The sequence below is a fragment of the Cornus florida genome, unplaced genomic scaffold, assembly GCF_030987335.1.
Source record: "Cornus florida cultivar Cherokee Brave unplaced genomic scaffold, ASM3098733v1 CherokeeBrave_3.0.0_Hap2_Chr01, whole genome shotgun sequence".
Classification (NCBI taxonomy): Eukaryota; Viridiplantae; Streptophyta; class Magnoliopsida; order Cornales; family Cornaceae; genus Cornus; species Cornus florida.
This window is the reverse complement of record NW_026775571.1, coordinates 108,977,678-108,995,480: the sequence shown is the minus strand read 5'-3', so window position 1 is coordinate 108,995,480 and position 17,803 is coordinate 108,977,678. Positions and strand designations below refer to the sequence as shown.

Sequence of the window (17,803 nt, the reverse complement as noted above, 5' to 3'; positions counted from 1 at the left end):
AAAATGCACTTGTAGTTAAAACATTGCATTGGAACACAACTTTGTTGATCCATTATCAAAGGTGTCATTGATCAATAATTTTGATCATCATCTGGATAACATTGGAGTTAGGTGCAATTTGAATTGGCTATGAGGGCAAGTGGGAGCTGTTGGGATTTATATGCCCTGGCATAGCAAATTCCTATCTGGATTGTATTGACATATGTTCCTGACATATCTGAAATATTTATGATTTATATAATTGGTGAATTCAATGTATTATGTTTCAATTCACTATGAAATTGATCGTGTCCAGTTAATTACAAGAAATATTTATATATATGTATGTGATGACAATCAATGCATGATATATAAATAGTAATTATAAATTGTTCATAGTCGGTAATTATGGATGGACTCATAATTAATTAAGACTTGAACTGGATCCGCGTTAGGTTGAGATATATTGCGAGAGCCGTCGTATGCAATTACTCCCTATCACCGTCATGGCATTTGACTCTTAAGCATGAGAAAAGTATAAACTCTTTTATTAATTAATAATTACTTTGATTTGTTCGGCGGATTCTTCGGGATCCTTAGACCGACACTTTGGGTAGTTATGTAATTAATAGTTAGAGGGTTATATTTTCAATATTTGCATCATTGCTACTTGTATTTATTTTGTATTGATTATGGTTGATCACAAAGTAAATTCGAAGGCCTTCGTGTGTTTTTAGACAAAATGATTTATTATATATTTATTTATTTAAATTATTATTTTTGTCAAACAAATGTTTTATTGTGATCGAACCAGAAATAATCAAAGGTACCAAAATAAATATATTAATTAAGTAGTCGGATTGATGGCTATATTTATCCGATAACTAATTATGCATAGAGGGGTCAAAGTGCAATATTGACTTAGAGGTTATTTATTATTTAATTGGAGTTCAATTAATTTCTTTTAGTGGAGTAGAAATTAATTTATGAATTAATTGAATTGGGTCCATGGACCGGGCCAATTATTAATTCATTGTAGCCAATAAAATAATAGGCCCAATGGATTCTCACTCATAGCCCAACTTGATATTGGAATCATATTAGATTTGAGACATATGAATTAGAGATGGAGAAGGATTTGTTGTTTCCTTTTCTTTATTTTTATATTGCCTATAAATATACATGGTCTATGTATATTTTAGGGGGTGATTTTTATGAGAAGGAAAAAGGAATAAATTTTCTCTCTCTAGAAAATTAGGGTTTATGTTCTCATCTAATGGAGGCTCCCACAAGCCTAGTTTTCCAAGGTCATTCATGGGGGCATATGAGTGATTCCTAAAGGCAAAATAATTACCAAGAAGATGGAGATCCAAGGAGAAGGCATCTTGCTAAGGGATCTACAATAAGTGAGAACATTCACTTTAGAGGAAAGTTTTAAAGGTTTACTCAGACCTTTGATGTAAGTATTCAATCCATTAATTGAATGATACATCATATTTTTATTTTTGCATAAAACTTGTCTCTATGTGATGAATCAAGATCTATGAATCAAAATCCCTCGAAAAGTTTTTAAAAACTTGCACGTTTCCCAACACATACTACAAAGGATCACGATACTGAAAGACCACAGTCATCTCCATCTAGACCGCCAAAAATCTCTAATATACCAGACCATGGCATGGTAAGAAGTGAGAACAACAGATGATGCGAACCTGAACATCAGGTTCGAAACTTTGTCACTATTGAGAAGCATGCTGGAAAAACCAATAGATATATGTTTAGTCAAATTTGAAATCTCCACCAGGGATGTTGTTTTGGCCTCCATTTTGTTGCCCACAACTCGGTATATATATATATATATATCATACATACATACATACAAGTTATATAACATATCTATAATTGTAAATTTGCACTGTATTTAGAGATATTGTAGTCTTTTTATTTAATTTTTAGGCTAGATAGCACTTTTGACCAAGTTAAAGGGTATTTAGGGGTAAAATTGTCTTTTATATATTTTTAACGGAAATTATGACGAAAAAATGAAAATGGACCTAAGTGATAGTTATTTTCGAAAGATGTTTGAAAGTGATATTTGGTCAAATCTGAGGGGTGTTAGTGAAATTAACCCTTTTTATTTTATTTTTTATTTATTGCACTTCCAAATCTTAATTGTTGAATGATCTTATCAAACGGTTGGTAGCGTGCATCGTTTTCTGAAAACCCTAAGCCCCATAGTTGTTCTTATTATAGAATTATAAATACATGATTGATTGCAATCCTAAATAAGCAGATTTGTTCTTTTATATATATATGTCTATATATGTTTTCATGTTTCCTATAAATATATGAATTATTACAATCCTAAATAATTTTCATGTTTTATGTACCAAGGAAGAAAGACTCATTTGATTCCAATATTGTAGGGCTTTTCTTTCTCTCTCTCTTACCTTTTGTTCAAAATCTTTTGGTTTGATCTCCGGCTGCTTGTATATGTATAAGTTTGTTTTATGTTTTTTTTTTTTGGAAAAATTTTAAATTAAAGTTTGTTTGCTTTGAATTTGTAAACTAAAAAAAAAAACAGCAAAAAGCCAAGAGAGATACAGACAGAGACGGGAGAAGAGAGAATGAGATTACAGAGCTTTCAAAAACGTGGTCCTATGACCACTTAAACATTAGTGGGTCCCACATTTTTTTTTATTTTTTTATTTTCTCTTGTTCTTTTTCTTTTAAATTACAAACATTACATTCTCTCTAACTTTAAAAAAGATTTCGTCCCCGAAATCAAGACATACCTGAGGAAGAAAACAACGCTTGGTACTTGGAGTGAACCTTCTGTTCGAGCTCCCAAGTAGCTTCCTCGATTCCGTGGTGTCCCAAAAGGACTTTCACCATTGGTATCGTCTTGTTCCTCAACACCTTCTGTTGTATGTCAAGAATCTGAACTGGTTCTTCCTCGTAGGAAGCATCCTCATCAATGTCTACATCAACCCAACTCAAAATGTGAGATGGATCTGGCTCGTACTTCCGTAACATCGATACATGGAAAACATTGTGGACCCTATCCAACTGTGGCAGCAAAGCAAGTCTATAGGCAACCTCTCCTACACGGTCCAAAATCTCCAACGGTCCAATGAATCGTAGCGACAACTTGCCACTTTTCCCGAATCTCATCAATCCCTTCCGTGGAGAAACCCATAGAAAAACATGGTCTCCCACCTCAAAGGATAACGGCCGTCTCCGCTTATCCGCATAACTCTTCTGTCGGCTCTGAGCTGTAAGTAACCTCTGTCTTATTAGCTTAATTTTCTCGGTAGTCTCGAGTACAATGTCGAGTCCTAAGGCGGCTGTCTCGCCTACCTCAGTCCAACAAACAGGAGACCTACAAGGTTTACCATACAATGCCTCAAATGGAGCCATCTGAATGCTTGCCTGATAGTTGTTGTTGTAGGCAAAGTCAATAAGTGGAAGGTGATCCTCCCAACTACCACCCAAGTCAAGCACACATGCCCGAAGCATATTCTCTAAAATCTGGATAGTACGCTCCGACTACCCGTCAGTCTGTGGATGGAATGCCGTACTCAGGTGCAACGCTAAACCAAACGTTGCTTGAAGTTCTTCCCAGAACTTCGAAGTGAACTTGGCATCCCTATCTGAAACAATGGTTACTGGAACTCCATGCAACCTTACAATCTCCTTCACATAAAGAACACCAAGCTTCTCTGCATCATCTGTTGCCTTAATAAGCAAAAATTGAGCCGTCTTGGTCAATCTGTTAATAATGACCCATATGGCCTCATTGCCCCTTCGTGACCTTGGAAGACCTGTCACAAAATCTATAGCAATATACTCCCATTTCTATTGTGCTACAGGTAATGGTTGCAATAAACCAGCTGGTTTTTGATGCTCAGCCTTCGCCTGCTGACAGGTGAGGCATCTAGCCACAAACTGTGCAACATCTTTCTTCATCCCGTTCCACCAATACTGACGTCTCAAATTGTGATACATCTTGGTACCACCTGGATGAACTGCAAAATGGGAAGTGTGAAACTCCCGTAAGACGTCCTCACGACAAACCGTAGGAACCACCAATAAACCCCTGAACCGTAAACCCCCATCTGCATGCAAGACCCAATCTTTCACTGTATCACCACCGGAGATCAAAGCGTGAATGGTATCTAAATCCGGGTCCTGTCTTTGTGACTCAATCACTCGTATAACAAGAGTAAGCTGAGCCACAAGACTAAACAAGAATGCTGGCTCACTGTCAACATCGTCATCAAAACAACATAATCCTATCTCTGCTAAATCCTTAAGCATCTTCCACTTCCGAATAGCCAAACAGGCCAAAGTTCCACGAGATTTTTGGCTTAAGACATCTGCTACCACATTTGCCTTGCCCGGATGATACTGCAAGTCAAAATTATAATCTTCCAAGAATTCAACCCATCTTCTCTGTCTATTGTTCAAGTCCTTTTAAGAGAAAAGGTACTTGAAACTTTTATGATCCGAGTACACCTCGAACCTCGAACCTCTCACCATACAAGTAATGTCTCCAACACTTCAAGGCAAATACAACTGCCGCTAACTCCAAATCATGAGTAGGGTAGTTGTACTCATGAGTCTTCAACTGCCGAGACCCATAAGCCACTACTCTACCATCCTGCATCAACACACACCCTAAACCATCACGTGAAGCATCACAATAGATCACATAACCCAAGCCACGCTTAGGTATCACCAACACTGGAGCCGTAGTTAACCTGTTCTTCAATTTCTAAAAAGATGACTCACAGGTTTCATTCCATGCAAACTTAATCCCCTTCCGGGTTAAACGGGTCATAGACGCTGCCAAACGGGAGAAATCTTTCACAAATCTCCGGTAGTAACCCGCTAGACCAAGAAAACTACGGATCTCAAACACATTCTTAGGTTGCTCCCAATTTAAAACAGTTTCAATCTTTGATGGATCAACTGACACTCCGCCTTCTGAAACAACATGTCCCAAAAACTTCACCTCTTGTAGTCAAAACTCACATTTATCATATTTGGCATACAACAGGTGCTCCCGCAAAATCTGTAAAACAATACTTAAATGGATCTCGTGCTCCTCCTGAGATCGTGAATACATAAGAATGTCATCCTCGAAAACTACCACAAACTGGTCCAAGTAATCGTGAAAGACGCGGTTCATTAAGTCTATGAATGCCGCTGGAGCATTAGTCAAGCCAAAAGGCATAACAAGGAACTCATAGTGTCCATACCGTGTACAAAATGTTGTTTTCTGGATATCCTCATCCCTAACCCACAACTGATAATAGCCAGACCTCAAGTCAATCTTCGAGAAACAACTGGTTCCCCTCAACTGATCAAATAAATCATCTATCCTTGGCAAAGAATACTTATTCTTGATGGTGGCACGATTCAACTTCCGATAATCGATGCACAACCTCAAAGAACCATCTTTCTTCTTAGCAAACAAGACCGGTGCGCCCCATGGTGACACACTCAGTCGGATGAAACCTTTCATCCTCAAATCATCAAGTTGCCTTTTTATTTCCTCCAATTCAACTGGTGTCATACGATATGGTGCCATAGAAATCGGCGCGATACCAGACATCAAATCAATAGTAAACTCCACCTCTCGGTGTAGAGGCAACTCTGTCAAATCCTCCGGAAACACATCCAGAAAATCGCGAACATTTAACTGAGGTTATGCCAAAAAAATTTTAAAATTTTAGCATCAGCTTGGGTCGTTACAATAAAAATAATTTAAAAAATTTTTGTTTTCAAATAACAATTTTTTATACTCATATAGAAATAATTTTCTATTTTTTGAGTTATTGAAAATTATTTTCAAAAAACTGACAGACCCATAATTTTCAATTCCTGTTATATGACCTAAGTTTGGTTTATGGTCCCCTTTATTCTTCTATTTGTTAGTCGTTTATTTATATTTTATAGTGCCATTATCCTATTAAAAAATTAAGAATTTGATGCTTAGGAATATATTTGCATAAATGAATAAATTTTTAATTAAGTAATTAAAGGAAAAGAAGATGACTTATTGGTTGAGCTGTACAAGAGTCATCCAATAGATCACTGCAACAATTTTTGTTTTTTTATCTACAAAATATTTCCGACACATTCATTTTTATTCATTTTTGTAGAGAACATAAATGGAATTTGTGTTGGGATAGCAGCCCAAGCATTTACAACATAGGGCATTGGCCCAGCCCCCCAGGCCCAGGCCCAGTTGAAGAGCTCCAACAACAACAAAATTTTCGACCAAATACAATGTATGGTAGAGGTGTAAATTGGGAGGGCTAACTTGTATCTAACTCGAGCTCAACTTGATTTTTTATAAGTTTGGCCAATCATTAATTTTGCAACCAGGATTGGATTTGGGTTAAAATATCTTTTAATTCTAATTAATTAAAGTTAAACTTGGGTTAAAGTGATAGCAACAAGTACTCAATCCGAACCCGAATTCTAATACTCCTGCTATTCTAAATTAGTTGGATACTTTGTGAGTCATAATTCCTAAAGTACCCAATTATTTTAGAATAGAGGCAATATTATTTTTTAAATATTTTTTATTTTAAATATATTATACTTCGTGTATAATATTTAAATTATGATAACCCTCTTCTTTTGAAGCTTCTTTGTTTAAATATTAATTTCTTGTACGTTAACAGTTAACATTTTGAAAAATACTTCACAAGAATTTGTTTATAATTTATTAAAAAATTATAATAAGTTTTTATGCTTAGGAATAATTTAATATAAAACTATTTTAAGATCGAATAAAATATTGAGAGTGCATATTGGTCATTTGAGTAGTTCAAATTCACTCGACTTTTTAACCCGAAATGTCAGTCTAGGTTGGAAACTCGAATTTAAAAACAAAAAATGGTTTGGGCTAGAGTTGAAGGTCGAGTTAGAGTTAAACATTTTATATATCAGATTATCAGGTTAGGCACTAACTGTACATCTAACCAACCCAATTTGTCCGAATTGTAGCAGTGTATTGTGTAATAAATATTTTTTTTTTAAAAAAAGAATAATTATAAAATTATGGAGTTTTGGATACCAACTTTCAAAGTCATTGAATCAATGTTTCTCAAATCATGAAATTTTCTAAAAAAAAAAACTTCATTTGTCCAAACTATTCTTAATATTTTTGTATTTTTATATACCTAAATACCATTTTTTTTGTTCAGATCATGTAAACAAAACAAAATGGTTTGTGTAAAGAAAAATATATGAAAAATATAAAAAAGTACATGCAGGCATGGCACAGGGCAGATGCGGCTGAAATTTTTTGGACTTTGAGAATTTTTGACCTGTTAGACTCCATGAGTTCGTAAGTTGGTCTCTAACATTTCATGTTTTTTTCCCTTTAGAAAATGCTACAGAGTTATTTTTGGTTTTTTTTTTTAAAAAAAAAAACTATAGGAAGATTGCAGGCAGCATTGGGAGATTTGGTAACATAGGGAGTCATGTAACTGTAAAGCCTTCTGATCCAACTTATATGTCGATTAGATTCTTCTGCCCCTTTTTCCCTCCCATGAAACACCATAATGAATGTTGAATATACTATATAGTCCCAGCTCTATGAGGGAAAGGTGTTTCGGATTCCGAAATCTCACTCAACCTTCCACCATAAGGACTCTAACAACATCTCGGCCCCATTCTAGTCCATTCTCTGAAACGGGTTAATTCCTTCACAAAATCTGACTTCCCTTTGAAATAGGATTTCTCAACACTCCTATTAAACACAACATGGATGGAGTCTTCGCTAGATAAACCTGCAAAGTAGAGGGTCGATTTGATCCAGCTCATTTCAATGCCATCTTCTTTCGCCATAGGCCCATTACCTAATTCAGGAAAGATTCTTGCATCAATGGAAGGAGTGTATCAACTCCACCAAGGTACAAGGAAACAAAAGAAGCTCGTATCATTCTTCCACCAGCTTGAGTACTATAATTCACACTTCTTATGAAGACTCTCATGAGTTGGTTGTCATCAAAATTTTCTGCAAAGTATTGCCACCTGTGGACAAGCTTGGTTGCAATTTGTTCCAATGTCCCGCTGACATTGAAAACTGTCACAGTTGATGGAACAGAAACCAACTTTATCTTCCACGCAATAATGACTCCAAAACTAGCACCTCCACCTCTTCTGATGGCACAAAAGAGGTCTTCTCCCATGGATTTTCTATCATGAATTCTACCATTAACGCCAATGACTTGAGGATCGATGATATTACCTGCAGCAAGGCCGTGTTTACGCAACAGCATGCTGTACCCTCCCCACTGAAGTGTGTCCACCGACACCCACTGTGGGGCAAACACCTGCGGGAAAGGCAAGAGTTCTACTCTTCTGGACAATGCTGCAGTAAACTTCAACGGGGGTTGCACCGGCTTGAACCCAGGCAGTGCGAAGGTTTATCAGATCAACTATGACAAATGGGACTTCAGAGAGATAAGAAAGGCCCTCATAGTCATGTCCTCCACTTCAGACCCTCATCTGCATGCCATGTTTTTTGGAAAAATATATGGCTGTCTGAATGTGAGACTCATGCAAAGGTGCGACAATGACCACAGGTTTAGGTATACTTGGTGATATGAATCTTAGGTTCGGTTTGGAGAAATCTAATACGGATAGATAGGAAGAGTTGTCTGGGGTGTAAATGACTTTGGAGATTGATGTGAAGTTATGAGAATGAAGGGAAAGGCATTGAAGAAAATCCTCATGAGCATGAGCAGAAACTACCATGAAATTGAGAAAACAACATAAACAAGTGAAAACAACAAAGTTCTTAGTGACTTCATGATTATTTCTTTGATGATTTTGTGTATAAGAAGGACAAATTTATCTGCTATTTATGGACCTCTTGCCAACAATAGATTTTAATCATGCGAAACATCTAGTGTTTCTATTATTATTATTTGTTGGTTACGTATTACACATTTAGCTTAAGCCTTAAGGTGATTATTCAAGATTTTAGATTGAAATCCCTCTACAAGAAATGAAGAAAAAGAGAGTTCAGATGAAGAAATTAAGGAATAACCATATCTTATTCTGTTTTTACACGGAAGTATTAGAAATGAGTCTTTTAAACAGTTTTGAGAATATAAAGTACATTTTAGTTCACATGAAACCTAAATTATATATCTTTTTAATTCATGAGTCCTATGGTCTATGTCATGTGATCCTATATTGAAACCATAAATGCAACTGCTTTACGGATTAAAATGAGCATCTCAAAAACATTCACATCATTCACATTGGTTATTGATTTACATAATTCACATGTCATAAGCAAGTTCATTACACTGTGTTGGTCACATCATATGACTATAAGTAGGTTGCAGGCCTTAGAAATTTCTCTCCCCCTGACATTGACCTGATCCAATTAGGTTGCTTGAAAAGAAATTAGAGACCCCTTTTGGGACATTGTAATTCCTAAGGATCTTATTGGTTAATTTTCAAGAGTTTCTTGTAGAAAGGTATACGTAAGTTGAACTGTTGAACATTGTGTTCTTCATCATTATCATAGGAGAAACCAACAAGATTATCATTAGTTGCTTCTTCAACAGTGCACGAGTAGATAAAATGACGAGGATCAATGGTCTGAGATGTAATTATCAGATAATAGTGAATCTTTTAATTGTTAATAGTCATAGCTATTGACATTTCAGATCAGTTAATGATACTATTCTCCTGAAGGTTATCCATCCAGTTTTTCCAAGTTCAAGCTTGCAAGAAAGCTATACAAATAAATTTATTAATCAATTAAAAATATTTGAATTTGTGTAATCAATTAAGACTATTTGAATTTGTATGTGTGTGTTTTCTTCTTTCTAGATTGCTGGAATTTAGATGGCTTGTCATATAATTAATATAATTAAAGGACTTGACCAGAGTACAGCTTCTTAGTGTCTGTTAAACTACATCCTGCTGTCACCCTTCTTCTTGTTTTCCATCTCTAATCAGCTATTTTGCAGCATGATATATATGCTGATTTCATTGTGAAGCTACCATATTTTATAAAGCTTCATACCTTTAATCCTTGAAAATGATAAAAGTACAGTTCACACCTCCCAACATCCTCATATATCATAATGATGTTTTCGTAATTTTTTTGAGTGAAGGGATTATTTGATTTAAGAAAGATAATTTGGTATTTTGGAATTACAGTTTGGAGGGCATTTTAGACCTGAACAATGGTTCTCAATGCATATGGAATAACAAAATTTTGACTAATTATATCATATTTTGCGGCTTTTGCAAAGTATCTAATCACCTCTCTTCTTCTTCTTCCCCCATGATGACAAAGCTGGAATGCTCTGTTTACTCCTGAAGAAATTAGCAGGATTTAACATGTACCAATCTCTTGAAGTTACCCTTGAAATACTTAATGCCCCAAATGCTTGCTTGTGTGTAGCTTGTGTTGCCTTTATTATTCACTCCTATGTCAAGATCTCTATAGTTGATATATGCTTCTCTTGGATTCTTGGAAACATAAAGAGCCATGTACCTATTAAGCCTTCTGCTCCAACTCACATGCCTCTCAGAAGCCTCTGTCCCCTCTTCATCCCAATACACCACTAGCAGAATTTTGTATAAATTCCCAGCTCTATGTGGGAAAGGAATTGCAGATTCAGAAACTTCATCCATTCTTCCACCGCATGGGATCATGAACAGCTGAGCCATCGCGGCTTCTTCTTCATAAAACCTTTCCCAAATCCCTTCGAGCCCATTTTCTGAAATTGGCTCCTTCACATAGTCTGATTTTCCTTTGAAGTATCCTCTGTACGGAGAAGTCCTGTCTAACAGAACATCAAGGGACTCTCCACTTAAGAAACCAGCAAAGCGTAGGGTTGATTTGATCCAACTCATTTCGATACAGTCTTGTTTCACCAATCCCAGCTCAGGGAAGCTTTCTTGCATCAATTGAATGAGTTCATCAGCTCCACCAAGGTAAAATGAGTCGAATGAAGCTTGTATTGTTCTGTTTTGGCCTTGATAGGTGGTGTTCACTCTTGTGATGAGGACTCTGACCAATAGGTTTTCATCAAACTTGTGTGCAATGGATTGCCACCTATGGACAAGCTTGGTTGCATTTTGTTCCAATGTCCTGGGACTGTGAAAACAGTCACAGTTGATGGAACAGGAACCAAATTTATTTTCCATGCAAGAATGACACCAAAACTAGCACCCCCGCCTCCTCTGATGGCCCAAAAGAGGTCCTCCCCCATCGATTCTCTGTCGAGAATTCTGCCATTGACAACGATTATACGAGCATCAATGACATGGTCAGCAGCCAGGGCATGTTTACGCAACAACACGCCGTAACCTCCACCACTGAAGTGTCCACCAACACCCACAGTATGGCAAAGACCTGCAGGGAAGGCAAGTGTTTTGCGTTTCTCAGCAATTCTATAGTAAAGTTCACCGATAGTTGCACCAGCTTCAACCCATGCAGTGTTGCTCTCAATGTCCACATTGATTGATCTAAGGTTTATCAGATCAATTATGACAGATGGGATTTCAGAAACATAGGAAAGGCCCTCGTAGTCGTGTCCTCCACTTCGGATTCTTATCTGCAAGTCATGATTTTTGGAACAATATATGGATGTTTGAATGTGAGACTCATGGGTTGGTGTGACAATGACCAGAGGTTTAGGGGTTTCAGATGGATTGAATCGCAAGTTTTTTATAGAGCCCTGCTAAATAGATGAATATGAAGAATTGTTTGTGGTGTAGATGACTTTGGATATGGATGAGGAGTTTTGAGAATGAAGAGAGAGACATTGAAGAAAATCTTCGTGGGTATGAGCTGAAACTCCCCATGAAATTGAGAATAGAGAAACAATAAGAAGTGAGAGCAACGAAAAACTTGGAGTCTTCATTTCTACTAGTTGATTATTTTGTGTAAAAGAGGAGTTGCTATTTATAATAGAAGCATATGTTTGTATTGTGTTTTTCTTGGCAAACTTGGAGAAGGAGAGACTCGAACACGGGCATACTAGGAACCAACTATGTCCCTGGATATTGTCCGAAGCATATGTTTGCATATCATCATTTTATGATTAATGTTGTTATGTATAAAATTGAATTATTAAATATAAGTCAATGGTCATGGCTATTGAGAAATTTTCTTTGATCTACTTCTGAAATACATGAGTAAAATAAAATATTTCATCAAGAAAATGGATTTGTTTAAAGTCACTAATTATTTTCATTGAAATTAAAGTTGTTGGCTGTATGAGTATGCATTTTTTTCGCTCTTGTGTATATATATATATATATATATACATTCATGTTTAATTTTGTTGTTCTTCTTTCCCAACAATTCATGTATGTACATAGGACAATAAAATTTTTATCTTTTTCTTTTTTTACTTTTGGTATTTCAATGAACATCTTTTCTTCTTCTGTTTTTACAGGGAAGTTTTAGAAATGAAACTATAACGACCCAAATCCACCGGATCCGGATCATTAAACGGGCCCTTACACGACCCAAAATCATCCGAGGGTATAATGGACCTTTCACGTTAAATTAATATATTAAAATCCAACAAGGACAAGATAGTCATTCGTCACAATACTATTATTTTGAGACTCCAGGGGTATAATAGTCTTTTACTTATATCACGTAATATATAAGATAAAGTCTGGGCAATTTAGTCCTTTCCGTGATTAAAATATAATTATTGAGTCTTATTGGGTCATAAAATAAATACTTGTAACTTTTAATAGGTGACAAGAGGGATAATTTGGGAAACTAAACAAAAAATGTATGGAACAGGAAAACCGACTGGTTTGGGTGGCTGACTCACTGCCAAGATACCGATCGACGTGTATATCCCGTGTGGGATGTACACGTCGACTGGTTTGAGAAATGTACAGTGACAAACTCTCTGCCAGGATACCGGTTGACTGGTGTGATACTCCCGGATTTCCGAATGCGGGTTGGCCAGGCCCACGCCCGAATACCCGAGGATATCAAAATAAATTGATAATAAACGAACACAGAGTACAAAAGAATAAAGAAAAATAAATAAAATGCTGACAAGAAACTAAAATGATAATCTAATAATAAACCTCAGAATATATTTCCATTAGTTAACAAACTCTTCTGATACAACTGATCCTCCAAAATACAACTCGGGAATTCATACTTGTGAACCCCTAGAAAATCCAAACTAAACAAATGACAGCAATAACTGTCTAAATCAGGAAACTGAATCATAAAGAAACTCCTATATAGCATCGGAAGAATGAAGTAGATTGATCCTCGCTCAGCACGAATAACCTCTACTCCTAACGAACACCTGAAAAATAATAGTGTGTCAGGCCCACAAACAAGTTCTACTCTACTACAGTCCAAACAGAGATCCGATACACGTATATATCCTAGTCAATCCAACAGTAACTAGTAGTCCGTATATATATATATATACACACACACTAAAGGAACCTCACTAGACTATAGGGTTGTCTCCACCCGAATAGTAGGCAACATGCAAAACGCACATATAGTGGGCATGAGTACCTAGACCTACCAGGGTACACAACTACACTATATCTAGCTACACATCCCTGGCGATATACGCGCTCTAACCATTAATCCTGAGACTCAAGCTCATATCATGGCACCATACTTATATATATATAATCTAGTAACCATCCTATTCAGTATAAATTAATCCTCCATAAGTCATTCAACTTATTCAGCTGACCTGACTTGAATATAAGTAGGACTTAACATTTTAGTTAATCCATTCCCTTATATAATAAATTAATCCTCCATAAGTCATTCAACTTGTTCAGCTGACCTGACTTGAATATAAGTAGGACTTAACATTTTAGTTAATCCATTCCCTTATATAAAATAGGTAGGATTTAACTGATAAGTTAATCCGTCCCTAAAATGCCACCGTCCCATACCGGTGCATTAAACCACACAATCCAACAATTGATGTAACAATTAAAGAAATACATCAAACATTCCAGAAATAACTATGATAATATGATATCAAGTTATCACATAATATGAATGACTTATTATTTATTTAAGCTTCCTATATCATATGTCCTACACAAACTGAATCTTATACATGATGATATTTTATTATACCGTCAAATAAGCATTCTCCGTATCCAATTCATCCTACACATTTAATCTCAATTGCTTAAACATATTGAAAGATTAAATTCATTCGTTTGTTTAAAACATTCAAATAGCAAGCATCATTATGATTGAGTCTATTTAAATTTATTTAAACCCAAACCTAGTTTCTATTTAATGTTCAGGAATCCTAGGTATGTTTCTACGTTCCATCATTCCACATATATGAAAAAATACATAATGTAAACATATAAAAATTCACACCGGAAATTAAATCAAAATCATGCATTTATCAATTCATAACACAAGAGCAGATATGGACCAATTTCATAAAACCTATGTTTTAATCCAATTAAACATGCATAATTATTTAATTTTATGTGTTTAATAAATCCTGGAATTTCCTAGGCATGTACAGAAACACGAATCAAAGGGAAAGAGATAGAAGAAGAACTTGCCTTAAACTTTCGGATCGAAAGTTAAACTTCTTCTTCCTTGATCTTCTCTCTATAAAGTTTTTCTCCTCCTTCCTTCCTTTTCTAACTCTCTCTCTCTAGAATATATCACGTGAATATTTTTAACCCCCTTTTACAACCTGTAGATATATATTTATAGGCTAAATAAAATAACCCTAACCCTTTTCCCAATCCAAGTCAACTTAAAAAAAAAATTAAAAAAATAAAATATTGAAAAGGTAAGTAAAATATGTTACGTATATAATTTATGTATATCTTTATTAAATAAATAAATTATACACATTCCATTATTTATTAATGGATTATCCAATAATACTTAAGTTACCATAATATTATAAAGTAACTTAAAATATAACACGTATCAAATCTATGTATATTTTTATTATTTAAATATAAAACATATACATCAGATTAAATATTACCCAAGTTACCATAAAAGTAATTAATAAATTACTTTCCCTTTTATATATATTAAAAAGGTAGGTAAAATATGTTACGTATATAATTTATGTATATCTTTATTAAATAAATAAATTATAAACATTCCATTATTTATTAATAGATTATCCAATAATACTTAAATTACCATAATATTATAAAGTAACTTGAAACATAACACGTATCAAATCTATGTATATTTTTATTATTTAAATATAAAACATATACATCAGATTAAATATTACTACCCAAGTTACCATAAAAGTAATTAATAAATTACTTTCCTTTTTATATATGTATATAATATATATCTATATGTATACATACACAACTATTCACGGGTAATAATCCATACACATCCAACCTCCTATCCAAGTAGTTCATGGGACCCAATTGGTTGACCAATTACCACTAATCATAACCATAAAAGAAAAATAAAATAAAATAATAAAAGAAACGAAGACATTTAATTTACAATTAATCAAAATACCATTTAAGTACGTAATCTAATTAAACAATTAACACATAGACAAATACAAATAATACATAGACACATAATCAAATACAAGTAATACCTAATTCAATTAAACACATAAACAATTAGTCAAATAATCAATTAAATAATTAAAACAAATAAATAAATACCGAGACTATCCTTTTAAAATTAGAGGCATTACAACTGGTTCACACTATACGTCGACCGGTTCACGCTACACGTGGACTGATTTTGGGTTATATACACTCAGTTGCTTATTGTCCAAGGGAGACCAATATACATCTACACTCAATAACCAACCACTAACGTCACTATTCTCATATACAAATTTATATACATTTCAAAACCTAATGCAACACCAAACATCACGTTGTTAACGTAATTTGCCGCACGTTACTTAAAATACACACAAACTGATTTTGAGTGAGTAAAACTTAATTTCATTTTCCAAGGGCTATATACAAAATGAATCCAATCATTTAACATGTTGCAAAAATAATACATATTGATAACAAAATTTTTGTAGGATACATAACACGTTCCAATACATCATTTAAAGACCGAATTACACAAGTCTCATTTTATACAAAATTCAAAGGAATTAAATACAAGAGTAAGGCCTCTATGACCAAAATTTACATAGCTTTGGTATAAATAAAAGTGAAGTCTTATCTACATTGATATCCATGGATGTATATTATTCACCGGCTCATCTTCAATCCGTGAAAAATGATAATAAGTAGAGGAGTGAGCACAAGGCTCAGTAAAGAATACCTAAGTGGCATCTCCTCAAGCACGGTAAATAATTACATGCCTTACAAGCAATGAATAGGAAAAAAAGATGGGGATCATGCGAGGGATTCACATACGACACCTCAATTTTTTAATAATTCACACACCATCATATTCAATGCTATGCATAAGATGCCAATGCAACCACACATCACACTCTACCCTCACATAATCACACATTCCGTCTATACCATCGTATATCCACACATCACTTCCACACTCCTACACACCCGCACATTTCATTCACCCCTCCACACATCCACACATCACATTCACACCCTCACCTCTCTTATACCCATCAATACCCTCATGACATGCATATAAAATATTTTGATTTCAACCATTCAAATTCTCATCATGCTTTCATTATCCAATAAGGAATTTCATAACCATAACAAGATAATCCAACACTTAAACATGCTTCTACATACATCAAAATGACTATACAAAGAGTAATAGAGATAATCCACCATATAGCAACTTCATAGCATGTCAATTGAAATTCATACACAAGATAAACAATTAATTTCCATCAAACACATTAATTAGACAAAGCTTATGCATCAACCAAAACCCTAAAATCTTCATTATTCAATTAACATCAAATTGGCATGTCAAAGGAGGGAAAGTCATCTAATTAACTACCAATTCTAAGGAAATCAACAATTAGATAAACTCTACCTCAAATAGAAGAAAAATCCCAAATTTTCTCGAAATCCTCCAAGCCCTTTCACCTTTGGTCTCTAATGAAAGCTCATGCCAAGCTTTCCAACATCCCTTCTTGATCACCTCCAAAGCCTCACTCTAAACACCTCAAATCAAGCTTGCAACAATGGAGAAATATGTATATATAGATGTATAGATATATAGAAAGAAGAAAAGGAAAAACTAAGGAGAGAGAGAGGTGGTCTCGGCTAAATGAAGAGAAGGAGGAAATTAAGTTAATTTTTCACTTTGCTTCCAAGGCCAATAATGTGCCACTTGTCCAATTCTTGTGGATTACTAATTTTGGGCAAAGTTACCTCCTAGTCCATGGTCTTCCATTGTAATAACATGCCTACCCCCAAAATATCCTCTCAAAGAATACATATAAATATACACACACACATGTGAAATGCCAATAACGCCCCTCACTTAAGATGAGAAAACCAGGGAAAGTTCCCGAGTCCGGAAATCGTCCCGAATTTTGAAAAAATCTAAAAATGAAACCGTTACTTTTAATTGACTTAAAATGATTGAAAATACACTTCTAAAACCTTCGGCTCAACAATTGACCAAAACGCCCCTCTGGGCCCCCGTGGCACGCAAAACAAGGCAAAGATTAAATTAATCCAGAGAAGTCAAATAAATTCCAAAAATTAGAAAATAGAAAAAATCGGTAACATTACAATCTCCCCAACTTCAACAGATTTCGTCCCCGAAATCAATCATTCTCATAAGAGAAAGACGAGAGGATACAAAAACGGAGTATGTCTCCGA

General features: G+C 34.9%; 2 pseudogenes; both read right to left on the bottom strand.

Annotated features, from left to right (window-relative positions):
* Nucleotides 1-7,653: 7,653 nt before the first annotated feature.
* Nucleotides 7,654-8,760, bottom strand: LOC132280206 (tetrahydroberberine oxidase-like; annotated as a pseudogene).
* A 1,393-nt stretch (nucleotides 8,761-10,153) lies between these two features.
* LOC132315006 (tetrahydroberberine oxidase-like) lies at nucleotides 10,154-12,078 on the bottom strand (annotated as a pseudogene).
* Nucleotides 12,079-17,803: the final 5,725 nt, after the last annotated feature.